The sequence below is a fragment of the Catharus ustulatus genome, chromosome Z, assembly GCF_009819885.2.
Source record: "Catharus ustulatus isolate bCatUst1 chromosome Z, bCatUst1.pri.v2, whole genome shotgun sequence".
NCBI lineage: Eukaryota > Metazoa > Chordata > Aves > Passeriformes > Turdidae > Catharus > Catharus ustulatus.
Genome location: NC_046262.2, coordinates 458,712 through 472,627, shown reverse-complemented (window position 1 = coordinate 472,627; position 13,916 = coordinate 458,712). Strand labels below are relative to the sequence as shown.

The 13,916-nt window shown below is 49.5% G+C and overlaps 1 long non-coding RNA gene across 1 annotated transcript; it reads left to right on the top strand.

The window, feature by feature from the left end:
- Nucleotides 1–4,282: 4,282 nt before the first annotated feature.
- LOC117010834 lies at nucleotides 4,283–13,674 on the top strand. Its single transcript, XR_004420770.1, has 3 exons — nucleotides 4,283–4,631; nucleotides 7,956–8,056; nucleotides 13,245–13,674. It is a non-coding gene; the product is annotated as an uncharacterized LOC117010834 (long non-coding RNA).
- The last annotated feature ends 242 nt before the right edge of the window (nucleotides 13,675–13,916 follow it).

Below are 13,916 nucleotides of genomic sequence, written 5' to 3'. Positions count from 1 at the left end.
TGGAGCTTCTCATTTTCAGCATCTAAACCTCTGAAATTAATGTGAAACCTGGAGCTGCTCATCTTCAGCTCCCAAACCTCTGAAATTCCTTCTTTGCATTGATTTTAAACCTGGAGCTTCTCATCCTCAGCTTCCAAAGCTCTGAAATTCCTTTTTTGCATTAATAGAAAACCTGGAGCTTCTCATTTTCAGCCCCCAAAGCTCTGAAATTCCCTCTTTGCATTGACTTTAAACCTGAAACTTCTCATTTCCAGCACCCACACCTCTCAAATTCCCTCTTTGCATTGATTTCAAACCTGAAACTTCTCATTTTCAGCCCCCAAACCTCTGAAATTCCCTCCTTGCCTTGCTTTCCCTCCCCTCCAGCACTATTAAATATCCCCAAAAAAAGCAAACCCAACCCAAGCAGGAGTGAATGGAAATCATTGATTGCCAATATTGCAATCCCAGCTCCCCTCCAATTAACCAGCTTCCCAATATTTGAACAGAAGAGCATTTGGAATGCAATTACAAACCCATTTTGGAATTCTGTGCATAATTAGCTCCCTATTAAAGTATTTATGGAGCCCTTTTTTTTCCATTTTCTTCCTCACTGTTCCAATAATTAACTATGCAAGGAGAACAGCATATTAATAGAGGATAATTTGTTTACATTGAAAAGAAAATTGTGCTAGATTAGCATAGCAAAAGATTATTTCCATATCCAGGCAGGAATGTTCAGGCAATTTCCAGGAATATTTATTAATAAAGCAATGCAGTGTCATTCCCTTTGCCCTCCCCATATTTCACAATATCCTTAATTAGGGGGTGATTACAGTGGGAATCTGAAATAAAAAAATCCCTGGGAGTGGGGGGATTAGGGTGGAGAAAACAAGGATTGATTGGAGAAACTGGGAATAAAAAATTCACTGAGGGAAAAATCCTAATTCCAGGATTTGGGGCATGACAAATTCACTGAGGGAAAAATCCTAATTTCAGGATTTTGGGCATGACAAATTCACTGAGGGAAAAATCCTAATTCCAGGATTTTGGGCATGACAAATTCACTGAGGGAAAAATCCTAATTCCAGGATTTTGGGCATGACAAATTCACTGAGTGAAAAATCCCAATTCCAGGATTTTTTCCCCCATTTCCCAAATGCTCTGCAGCTCTCCATCCCCAAAAATAAATTCTCTAATTCCCAATCCCTAATTCCCCTCCCAAAGCATTCCCCCAGCAGCAACAATGAGAGCTCTGTCTCTCTCCTTCCCTGCAGGATGTTTTGTCATCTCTTGATGCAGTGCCAGGAAAACACGGGATTGTGGGAGAGCAGAGCTCTGAGTGATCCCTGAGCCTTCCAGAAAGATCCAGAGCAGGGGAAGAAACTTCAGCAAGCTGCAATTTGCACTTTTTTTCCATTTTTTCCCCAAAATTACATTGAATTTTCCACTTGGAATTGCCCCTCCTCCAGCAGTCAGCCCTAAATTAAAGCTAAAAAAACTAGATTTAATTGGAATCAATAAAGCAGCTTTTATTGGAGGATTTCACAGCTCGGGGTCAGAGGGGAGCACCTGGGTGAGGATGGAATGCAGGAGAATGTTCCTGATTCAGCCCAGATGAGCTGGGTCCCAAATCCCAGGAAATCCCAAATCCCTGGAAACCCTAAATCCCAGTTCCAGCTTCATGATCCCAGGTTGGATTCACACCAGGATTACCCCAAATCCCAGGAAATCCTAAATCCCAGCTTCATGATCCCAGGCTGGATCTGCACTGGGATTATCCCAAATCCCAGGAAATCCCAAATCCCAGGAAATCCCAAATCCCAGTTCCAGCTTCATGATCCCAGGCTGGATCTGCATTGGGATTATCCCAAATCCCTGGAAATCCCAAATCCCAGGAAATCCCAAATCCCAGCTTCATGATCCAGGGCTGGATCTGCATTGGGATCATCCCAAATCCCTGGAAATCCTAAATCCCAGGAAATCCCAAATCCCTGGAAATCCTAAATCCCAGGAAATCCCAAATCCCAGGAAATCCCAAATCCCAGTTTCATGATTCAGGGCTGAATCTGCATCAGGATTATCCCAAATCCCTGGAAATCCCAAATCCCAGGAAATCCCAAATCCCAGTTTCATGATCCCAGGCTGGATCTGCATTGGGATTATCCCAAATCCCTGGAAATCCCAAATCCCTGGAAATCCCAAATCCCAGGAAATCCCAAATCCCAGTTTCATGATCCCAAGATGGATCCATACCAGGATTATCCCAAATCCCTGGAAATCCTAAATCCCAGGAAATCCCAAATCCCAGGAAATCCCAAATCCCAGTTTCATGATCCAGGGCTGGATCCACATTGGGATTATCCCAAATCCCAGGAAATCCCAAATCCCAGGAAATCCCAAATCCCAGCTTCATGATCCCAGGCTGGATTTTCCCTGCTGATCCCAAATTCCCAGCTAGAAGCCCCCCAAAAAAATAAAAAACCCAATCCCACTGGGTTTAAAATTCCTCAATAAATGGGATTTCCCTGCCTCTTCCTAGATTCCCTCTCTTGGTGTTTTATATTTCCTGGATTAACAATCCCAGGATGGAATTGGTGCCTGGCCCAAATTTTTTTTTTGGGGGGGGAATTTCCCCAGGGAAAAGATTTTTGGGTGTTTGCAGCTCCCTGAGCCGTCCCACCAGAGCAAGGCGGGGCTTAAGGACACTTAGGCCGGGCTTAACTCCTCGGCAGCAGGAAATCGCATTTGCATCTCGTGTGGCACCAGCACGTTGTGAATCTCATCCAAACACATATGGTCACCGAGGCTGGGGGGGAAGTGACAAAAGTGACATTTAGGAACAGCTTTGGGAGAGGCAAAACGCGCTCGGGGGGATGTGGATTGGGTGGGAAATTCCTTCTTTTATTCCTGGCTGCTGCAAACAAAAAGATTTGGGGGTGGGAGGGGGCACCCTGCTCCCTGTGCCTGATTAAATTGGGGTTAAAATCACAGATAATTCCTTTTTCCATCTCTGAAATTCTGAATTGGGATGGGATCTAAACTGGGATGGGATTTAAACTGGGATGGGATGGGATTTAAACTGGGATGGGATTTAAACTGGGTTGTGTTCTGGTTTATTTATAAAGTGCACTTTTCACTTCCAGCTCCACACACAAGGCACCTTTAGCAGCTCAGAGTTCATCTCGTCAGAGGAACCTTCCAGAATCTCTGCACTCCCACAGAGCCCGCGGAAAATCGGCTTTTCCCGGTGTTGATTGGGAATTCTGTGCGTGCAGGTGAGGGGTTATGGGATGGGCTGAGCTTTGTGGGATGGGCTGAGCTTTATGGGATAGTCCTGAGCTTTGTGGGATGGGCTGAGCTTTGTGGGATGGGCTGAGCTTTATGGGATGGGCTGAGCTTTATGGGATGGGCTGAGCTTTATAGGATGGGCTGAGCTTTATAGGATGGGCTGAGCTTTATGGGATGGGCTGAGCTTTGTGGGATGGGCTGAGCTTTGTGGGATAGGGCTGAGCTTTGTGGGATTGGGCTGAGCTTTATGGGATGGGCTGAGCTTTGTGGGATAGGCTGAGCTTTATGGGATGGGCTGAGCTTTGTGGAATAGGCTGAGCTTTGTGGGATGGGCTGAGCTTTATGGAATAGGCTGAGCTTTGTGGGATGGGCTGAGCTTTGTGGGATGGGCTGAGCTTTATGGGATTGGGCTGAGCTTTGTGGGATGGGCTGAGCTTTATGGGATGGGCTGAGCTTTGTGGGATGGGCTGAGCTTTATGGGATGGGCTGAGCTTTGTGGGATGGGCTGAGCTTTGTGGGATGGGCTGAGCTTTATGGGATTGGGCTGAGCTTTATGGGATGGGCTGAGCTTTGTGGGATGGGCTGAGCTTTGTGGGATTGGGCTGAGCTTTGTGGGATAGTCCTGGGCTTTATGGGATGGGCTGAGCTTTGTGGGATGGGCTGAGCTTTATGGAATAGTCCTGAGCTTTGTGGGATGGGCTGAGCTTTATGGGATGGGCTGAGCTTTATGGGATGGGCTGGCTCTCCAGGCTCTGGGCTTTTTGGGCTTGGAAAATCTGGAGGATCCACTTCCCAACACTCAGGATTTAGGGATTTTGCTGAATTCATGTCCCAATCCCAGTTTTAAGGTGAGAACTAAAGAAATTCCTGCAATCAAACCAAGCTTAACAACCTGACACCCCACTCTGGAGTTATGAAAGCTTTATTTTGTTAATCAGCCCATTCATGGGTTTAAACTCCACATTCCAGGATGGATGCAGCAATTTCCTGACTCCAACAAAACCATAAAATTCCTTTATAGCCCCAAGGAAATGTTAAACCCTGAGAACAAATCTTGTTTAAGTGGCAGGGGCTGAGCACTGCCCTGAATCAACCTCAGAAATTCCTTCTGCAGGAGCTGGGCTTTGCCCACAGCCCAGGGTGCAGCTCCCTGTCCCTGCAATCAACACCCCCAGCTGCCAGCGCTGCTGTTGTGGGCGATGATGAGTTCTGGATGAAGGCACCACGTCCTGGGGAAGCAGGAGCTGCTGTGGTGATTAGAGGCGCCATGGAAAGATTGATTGGTGGCAATCTGCTGGAGAGGGAGCTGCTGCAGCGCTGCCAAACGGAATGGGAGCCCAGGTGTTGATTGGAGAGGAGAGGTTGGTGCTGGAGCTGGGGAATGCAGCTGGCACTCGTGCTGCCCGGAGTCACCGCGGTGTGACACGGAGGGGTGGGGACACTGCTGCAGCTGCAGGGGGGACACTGCTGGGGACACTGCTGGGGACACTGCTGGGGACACTGCTGGGGACACTGAGAGGGGCTGGGGACACTGCTGGGGACACTGACAGGGGCTGGGGACACTGCTGGGGGGACAGAGAGGGGCTGGGGACACTGCTGGGGACACTGAGAGGGGCTGGGGACACTGCTGGGGACACTGCTGGGGACACTGAGAGGGGCTGGGGACACTGCTGGGGACACTGAGAGGGGCTGGGGACACTGCTGGGGACACTGCTGGGGACACTGCTGGGGACACTGAGAGCGGCTGGGGACACTGAGAGCGGCTGGGGACACTGCTGGGGACACTGAGAGGGGCTGGGGACACTGCTGGGGACACAGAGAGGGGCTGGGGGGACAGAGCTGGCCCTGGGGACACAGAGATGGGGTTGGGGACACAGAGATGGCCCTGGGGACACAGAGCTGGCCTGGGGACACAGAGCTGGCCCTGGGGACACAGAGATGGGGTTGGGGACACAGAGATGGCCCTGGGGACACAGAGCTGGCCTGGGGACACAGAGCTGGCCCTGGGGACACAGAGATGGGGTTGGGGACACAGAGATGGCCCTGGGGACACAGAGCTGGCCTGGGGACACAGAGCTGGCCCTGGGGACACAGAGATGGGGTTGGGGACACAGAGATGGCCCTGGGGACACAGAGCTGGCCTGGGGACACAGAGCTGGCCCTGGGGACACAGAGATGGGGTTGGGGACACAGAGCTGGGGCTGGGGACACGGAGATGGGGACACAGAGAAGGGCTGGGGACACGGAGATGGGGACACAGAGATGGCCTGGGGACACTGCTGGGGACACAGAGATGGCCTGGGGACAGAGATGGCCTGGGGACACAGAGGTGGCCCTGAGGACACACAGAGGGGCTGTGTCCCAAAATAGCTCAGGAGATGTGGATTGACACCTCAGCAAGTGCCACCCCCCGAGGCAGGCTGCTCCTGTCCCCGGTGTCACCAGCTGTGTCACCAACTGCCAGGGACCCCCTGGCTGGGAGATGGGCCCCGGATTGAAACAGGGCAGGGAGTGGGTGTTGATTGCAGGGGCTGTGGGGTCAGTGTCACAAATCCCAAATCCCAGATCTGTGGGGTCACTGTCACAGATCAAACCCCAGATTTATGGGATCACTCACAAACCCCAAACCCCAGATTTATGGGATCACTCACAAACCCCAAACCCCAGATTTATGGGATCACTTTACAAACCCCAAACCCCAGATTTATGGGATCACTCTCACAAATCCCAAACCCCAGATTTATGGGATCACTTTACAAACCCCAAACCCCAGATTTATGGGATCACTCACAAACCCCAAACCCCAGATTTATGGGATCACTTTACAAACCCCAAACCCCAGATTTATGGGATCACTCTCACAAATCCCAAACCCCAGATTTATGGGATCGCTTTACAAATCCCAAACCCCAGATTTATGGGATCACTTTACAAATCCCAAACCCCAGATTTATGGGATCACTCTCACAAACCCCAAACCCCAGATTTATGGGATCACTTTACAAACCCCAAACCCCAGATTTATGGGATCACTCACAAACCCCAGATTTATGGGATCACTTTACAAACCCCAAACCCCAGATTTATGGGATCACTTTACAAACCCCAAACCCCAGATTTATGGGATCACTCTCACAAATCCCAAACCCCAGATTTATGGGATCACTCTCACAAACCCCAGATTTATGGGATCACTCTCACAAACCCCAAACCCCAGATTTATGGGATCACTCTCACAAACCCCAAACCCCAGATTTATGGGATCACTTTCCAAACCCCAAACCCCAGATTTATGGGATCACTTTACAAACCCCAAACCCCAGATTTATGGGATCACTTTACAAACCCCAAACCCCAGATTTATGGGATCACTTTACAAACCCCAAACCCCAGATTTATGGGATCACTTTACAAACCCCAAACCCCAGATTTATGGGATCACTTTACAAATCCCAAACCCCAGATTTATGGGATCACTTTACAAACCCCAAACCCCAGATTTATGGGATCACTTTACAAACCCCAAACCCCAGATTTATGGGATCACTCACAAACCCCAAACCCCAGATTTATGGGATCACTTTACAAACCCCAGATTTATGGGATCACTTTACAAATCCCAGATTTATGGGATCACTTTACAAATCCCAAACCCTGTGGCACAGATCAGCTGTTGTTTTCCAGTCTCAAAGGAAACCTTGTGGAATCTCCTGGCTTTCACTGCCCTGAATCATCTTTAAAACAAACTCAAGGCCTCCCTTGGCAGAGCCATTGTTACCTTTGCTTCCCTCCCCAAGTCAATTAATAAATGAAGAGTTGTTTCTATAGCAATCCCCATGGAAACATCAAAAAAATGCCACAAACAAACGCTCAGCCTGCAGCTCCCAGCAGAGCTCAGCCCAAGTTCTCCCCAAATTTTCCACAGCAAAAATGATTGGTGATGGGTTAAAGGTGAAATTTGGATTTGGGGAATGTTGGGAATTGCTGTCAGTGCCTCGTTCTCAGGGCTCTGGAGGAAATTCAGGGAGGGAATTGGTGTAAATTGAACAATTATTGTCGTGCTGCCCTTTTCGGGGAAAGGGTAAAGGAGATTTGTGGGAGCACTTAGCACGTGTGAATCCCCTCTTTGAGGAGCTGAGCGGGGCTGTAAATATCCCAGTGGTGTTGGGGCTGCAATTAAAGCCGGGCTTGATGCTCTAAAAACTGCGGGAGGTGTTGATTGAGGGAGGCACGGGGATGGCAGCAACTTGGGGATGGAGATCCTGAGAATCCTGGAAATTCCCTGAGAATCCCAGAACCTTTTGGGCTGGAGATCCTGAGAATCCTGGAGATTCCCTGAGAATCCCAGCAACTTTTCCAGGTTGGAGATCCCTGAGAATCCTGGAGATTCCCTGAGAATTTCAGCCCTTGAATCCCAGCACTTTTTGGGCTGGAGATCTCTGAGAATCCTGGATATTCCTGCCAATCCCAGCACCTTTCCAGGCTGGAAATTTCCTGCCAATCCCACCAAGGTGCCTAAGCCCGGCCTAAGGGCTCAGTCCCAGCTTTAACTGCCTGCCAAGCCCCCTCTGTCGGTCACTAAGCCTGGCCTAAGGGCTTAGTCTCAGCTTTAACTGCTTGCCTGCCCCTCCCCTTTTGTAATTTGCTCCATAAAAATAATTCAAAGGAGCTTTTCTCCCTTGCAGGGAAGTCCCAGTGCAGGATTTCTGAGATGGGAAGGATTTGCTGCTCTGGAGCAGGGAGGAGGAGCTGGCCTGGAACCCCACAGGGATTTAGGAACACCAGGGTAAGCTGTGCCAAAGATTTGAAGCCATTCCACAATCCCAAATAGAAATTAAGATTTGAAGCCATTCCACAATCCCAAATAGAAATTAAGATTTGAAGCCATTCCACAATCCCAAATTTAAATTGAGATTTGAAGCCATTCCACAATCCCAGATTTAAATTAAGATTTGAAGCCATTCCACAATCCCAGATTTAAATTAAGATTTGAAGCCATTCCACAATCCCAAATTTGGGTTTCCAAAAGCTGAGTTCACATTTCATTTTGCACAGTTTGGGAGCTCACTGCTCTTCAAAAACTTCTCCCCTCCAAGCTGAGCTGAACCACAAAGTTTTGGTGGGATCTGAGATTTTTAGCACCAAAATCCCAAAAAATAAATGGGATTTTCAGGAATTTCAAGTCCAGAGCTGCCTGCCTTTAATGAATGATTAATTAACACCTCACATCGATGGGCGTGGCTTTGCTCCCTTCGCCATACAATATTAATGAGCCTCATTTGCATATTCATGAGGGCTCGCCTCATTTGCATATTCATCTCCCTCATTTCCCACGCTGTGCCATCCTCTCTCTGTGTCTGGCCCCTCCCCGAGGTGGGTTTAAAAATAAGCCCGAAATTCCCGGGAATTCTCCCCCCTTGCAGACTCTCTAGAAGAGGGGAGGTATTAAAGCAGCAAATATTTAGCCTGTTGCCATAGCGATGGGGAGCCCACACACACAATCAATACCTTTTCCCACACGCCTTCCCGTCGGCTAATCAGCTCAGGCGGGGCCGGCAGAACAAACCCCGGTAATTAACAGGAGGAGGAGGAGGAGGAGGAGGAGGTGGCAAAGGAGGAAGGCAGTGGGAAAGGAGCAGCTTTGGCTTTCTGCAGGGGGAAAACTTCACAAACTCTTAATTAACTCCGAGCAAACCAGAAATAAAAATCCATCTCGGTGCGGACGGGGAGCGTCACAGTCATTGCTTCCAGGGTTCTAGGGACACTTTTTGGGGTGTAGAAACACTTTTTGTGGGTGCAGGGATAGTTTTTAGGGTGTAAAGACACTTTTTAGGGTGCAGAAACACTTTTTAGGGTGGAGAGACAATTTTTAGGGTGGAGAGACACTTTTTAGGGTGCTCCATCCCCAGCTGGATCCAGCCACAGGAGCGGAGCCGCGGCGGTGCCGGTCCCCACCGACGTGTGAGTAATGTGGATTTCTGGGGGATGACAAGCTCATTATGGAGCATAATTGCAAGGCAATCTCCTGGTAAACACTGGGTTAAAGCCCCCTGCAAGATGCTTGTTCCTCTCATTATTAATTAGCACGTGTCCACTCCGCCAGATCCCGAGCCCAAACTTCATTTGTTATGTTCAGCCAAATGCATGAGTAGCTTTGGAGTAATTATTTTCCAACATCATCTAATACCTCTCTGCACATCAATTAAAAATCCTCTTAACAAGGAGCTGCATTTTGTTGGAGATCAAATGCCTCGTCCAAAGCTGTATCAATCATGTAGAGCTAATTAGTGGCTCTGCTTTCTATCATTTGTTTTACTTTATTATTCTATTATACACTTCCTAATGAAACCAATTGAACAATTTTGAAATCTTTGTTCAATTAATTGAAGGCTTAAAGGCCAGCTCCCTCCTTTTCTTTTTTTTTTAATAAAATTCCCTGAGTGTTTTATTTCTTTTTCTGGCCTCAATGCTGCTTTTAAGGTTTGAGCACCCCCTGGCTCAGGTGATGGCAGAGGGCTGGAACAGCAGGATCTGGGGATAAAAAAGCACCTGGGTTGTGTCACCCCCCTGTGGACAGCAGGGAGGATTTGGGATCTGCTCCAGGGAACAGCTCAGGGTGGGCACAGCAGGAATGAAACCCATGGAAAGGGTGGGCAGGGGGATTCTGGAGTGCCCAGGGGAATTGTGGATTCTGAGTGCCCCTGTCGTGCTGCTGCAGGAGCAGCAGTTTGGTGCAGCCCCTGTGCAGGCAGGGTGAAGGCTCCTCAGCTAAATCAAAGTGACAAATCAGCAGATGCTGAGGGGCTCACAGCAAATGGGCTGTGTTTCCTTTTTCAGATGGAGAAGGAGGGTAAAAATAAGGATGGCTTTCACATGCCGTCAGATCGCTCGGGAGGGAGCAGGATATTCTGGAGGCACTGGAGCAGAGGGAATTCACATTGAGAGCTCCTGAAAGCTGGGTTGGAGCTTGGAACAGTGAAAGCTGTGCCATTCCAAGGGCAGGTGTGGCAGCCAGGAGCCCTGGTGCCAGCAGGGAACACCTGCACGGCTGGGGGGGATCCCAGAGCCCTCAGAGCTCTGCAGGGCAGGGAGGGGTGGCTGTGGGGTCAGGCTGGGAACATTGAGGCTGTGGGGGCAGGATGGGAACATTGAGGCTGTGGGGGCAGGATGGGAACATTGAGGGTGTGGGGGCAGGATGGGAACATTGAGGCTGTGGGGGCAGGATGGGAGTGTTCAGGCTGTGGGGTCAGGATGGGAACATTGAGGCTGTGGGGTCAGGCTGTGATTCAGGCTGTGGGGTCAGGATGGGAATATTGAGGCTGTGGGGGCAGGATGGGAACATTGAGGCTGTGGGGTCAGGCTGGGAGCTGTTAGGTTGTGATTGAGGTTGTGGGTTCAGGCTGTGGGTTCAGGCTGTGAATATTCAGGCTGTGAAAATTCAGGCTGTGAACATTCAGACTGTGATTCAGCCTGTGTCTCAGCCTGTGGGTTCAGCCTGTGGGTTCAGCCTGTGGTTTAGGCTGTGAAAATTCAACCTGTGAGCATTCAGGCTGTGATTCAGGCTGTGATTCAGGCTGTGATTCAGCCTGTGAACATTCAGCCTGTGAACATTCAGGCTGTGATTTAGGCTGTGAACATTCAGGCTATGATCATTCAGGCTGTGAGCATTCAGGCTGTGAAAATTCAGACTATGATCATTCAGGTTGTGACTCAGGCTGTGATTCAGGTTGTGAACATTCAGGCTGTGAACATTCAGCCTGTGAACATTCAGCCTGTGAACATTCAGCCTGTGAACATTCAGCCTGTGAACATTCAGGCTGTGAAAATTCAGGCTGTGAACATTGAGGTTGTGGGTTCAGGCTGTGAAAATTCAGGCTGTGAACATTCAGGCTGTGATTCAGGCTGTGAAAATTCAGGCTGTGATCATTCAGGCTGTGAAAATTCAGACTATGATCATTCAGGTTGTGACTCAGGCTGTGATTCAGGCTGTGAACACTCAGCCTGTGAAAATTCAGGCTATGAAAATTCAGGCTATGAACATTCAGGGTGTGATTCAGGCTGTGAAAATTCAGGCTATGAAAATTCAGGCTGTGAACATTCAGCCTGTGAACATTCAGCCTGTGAAAATTCAGACTATGATCATTCAGGCTGTGATTTAGACTGTGATTCATCCCATCCCAAGGAGCAGAACATTCAGCCTGTGAACATTCAGCCTGTGTTTCAGCCTGTTATTCAGGCTGTGTTTCAGCCTGTGTTCCTGTGTCCCAGCAGCAGCCCCAGCACGGGTGGTCCCCCAGAACCCTTTGATGTCCCTGCCCAGGTGACACTGGCTGTGCCCCAGCACATTTGGGATCCATCAGGATGGCTCCCACACACACACACAGCCTGCTTCCCTTGTGGGATCATCCCCCTTCCTGTGGCCACATCCCACACACAACAACCACAAAACACAAAGCCAGGGGTCACAGCAGCTCGGGAATGTCACACAGCAAACAGAACCTGCACAGAAAATTCAATTTAAAAAAGAGCTCCAGGGGGCTGGGCTGTGAAAAACCACATTTTAATGTTTTGGTAATATTGAAAGGGTTAAAAAAGGGAATCCTGCAGCTCTCTGCAGGGACTTGGGATTTTGAGAATCTGAGGGATTAGGGGTTTTAGCTTTAAACCCAGCACTTCAAACTCCTAATTTCCCAAAATCTCCACATTACCCACTCAAGATCTTGGAGCAAGCAGACTGCTAATCCCACATTTCATCCTTTGCTGCTTTTTGGTTTTTTGTTTTTTTTTTTTTTAGTGTAATCCTAATTTAATCCTGGCTGCAGGCTGGGAAGATCTCAGGGGGTGGAAATTCCTTTTGTACACCCAAAGTGAAGGCCTGCTCCCTTTTTCACTCTTTTTTTTTGAGATTGAGAGACAGAAGTTCTGTGGTTCCCTGACCTTCCAAATTCCAAATTGCACTGCACATCCATCCCCACCTCTGCTTTTTTTCACAGCACTTTTCCTCTTTTGGTTTTCTATTTTAAAAGGAAAAAAAACCAATTTATTTAGGAGCGCCTGGCTCAGTTAAGCTCAGCTTTAGGTGGTGCTGTAGGGCACCCAAAAACCAAGTGCAGAGAGGAACCCAGAGGCCTGGGCACTCCCTGGAGCCAGGATTGAGGGGATTAAAGGGATGAATCAACTCCCTGCCCCCCGAGATCCAGCGGGGTTGTGATTTGTGCCCGCTAAGCCGCTCTAATGATCAACAATCCTTTTTATTATTAACAGCCTAAAAATAGCAGGGAGGCAGGCAGCCCTTACATAAAGCTGCAGGGAGCAGGACACCCCAAACCTCCCTGGGGGACACCCCAAACCTCCCTGGGGGACACCAGGACACCCCTTGATCCCTTTCCACATTTGGGAATCGATCCCAATCAACTTTGCGGAAACAAAAAAGGGAATTCTGTCGCTCCCACACCCAATCAGGTATTGGGGAGAGCTCCCAGCTGCCAGGAAATCGTTCCCCAGCGAGCTCTGAGCTGCTCCAAAGGCTGAACCCCCCCTGAGGCAGAGCCCTGCCAGCTCTGTGCCGCTCTCTGCAGCTTCCCAGGCCGAATTAGCGGCGCAATCATGAGCGAAGGAATCGCCGCCTGCTCCGAGCTGTCGAGTGCATTTTGCTGGGTGATTAATTGGCAGAGCTCTGGCCAAGCCCTGGGTCCTGCTAAAGGCCATGCCCTTGACTTGCACCTGCCACTGATTGCACAAAATGGATGTCTTCACTTCTCCCAGTTTTTGTTTTTTTTGTTTTTTTTTTTTTTATTTCTGTGCAGCTGTTAAACCGCTTTAAGGAAATTTTATTTATCTCCACCAGAAACTTGAACTTCCTCTGTAATCTCAGGAGGCTGGAATGGATTCTCTGCCTCAGCCTGGCTTGTGCAATAGTTTGGGATGTTTAGGAAAGCTGTGCTGACTGGATGTGCTTTTTGTTCCCTGTGTAGGAGCTGGGATGTTCCACCAGTGCTGGAGCGGGCTCTGCAAAAGGTGAGTGCAGCAGAACAACCTGAATTGGGATTTCTGCCTCTTGGATCCACTGGAGGAAAAGAGGATGGGCAGCAGATCCTGGCTGATGGGGTGGGAAAGCCCTCAGGGGATTGTCACCCTTGGGGACACCTGGAGCACGTGGAAAAGAAAATAAAGAGTTCCAAGGGATGGGTGGGCAGCAGATCCTGGCTGATGGGGAGAACCCTGGGGTGGAAAATCCCTCAGGGGATTCTCTGCCACCCTTGGGGACACCTGGAACACATGGAAAAGAAAATAAAGAGTTCCAGAGGATGGATGGGCAGCAGATCCTGGCTGATGGGGAGGAAAAGCCCTCAGGGGATTGTCACCCTTGGGGACATCTGGAGCACATGGAAAAGAAAATAAAGAGCTCCAAAGGATGGATGGGCAGCAGATCCTGGCTGTGAGCAGCTCTGAGGGGCTGTCCCAAACCCTGCTCTGGTGGCTGTCCCTGCCAGGAGCTGTCCCTGCCAGCCCTGCCCTCCCCCTGTGAGCCCTGGCAGTGCCAGAAGCTGGGCCTTTAAGAGCTGAGGCTCACACTGCCAGGCTCTGGGTGCATGGGGAGGGCTGGGAACACTTGTGCTCTATAAATAACTCCTCCTGGAGCCCAT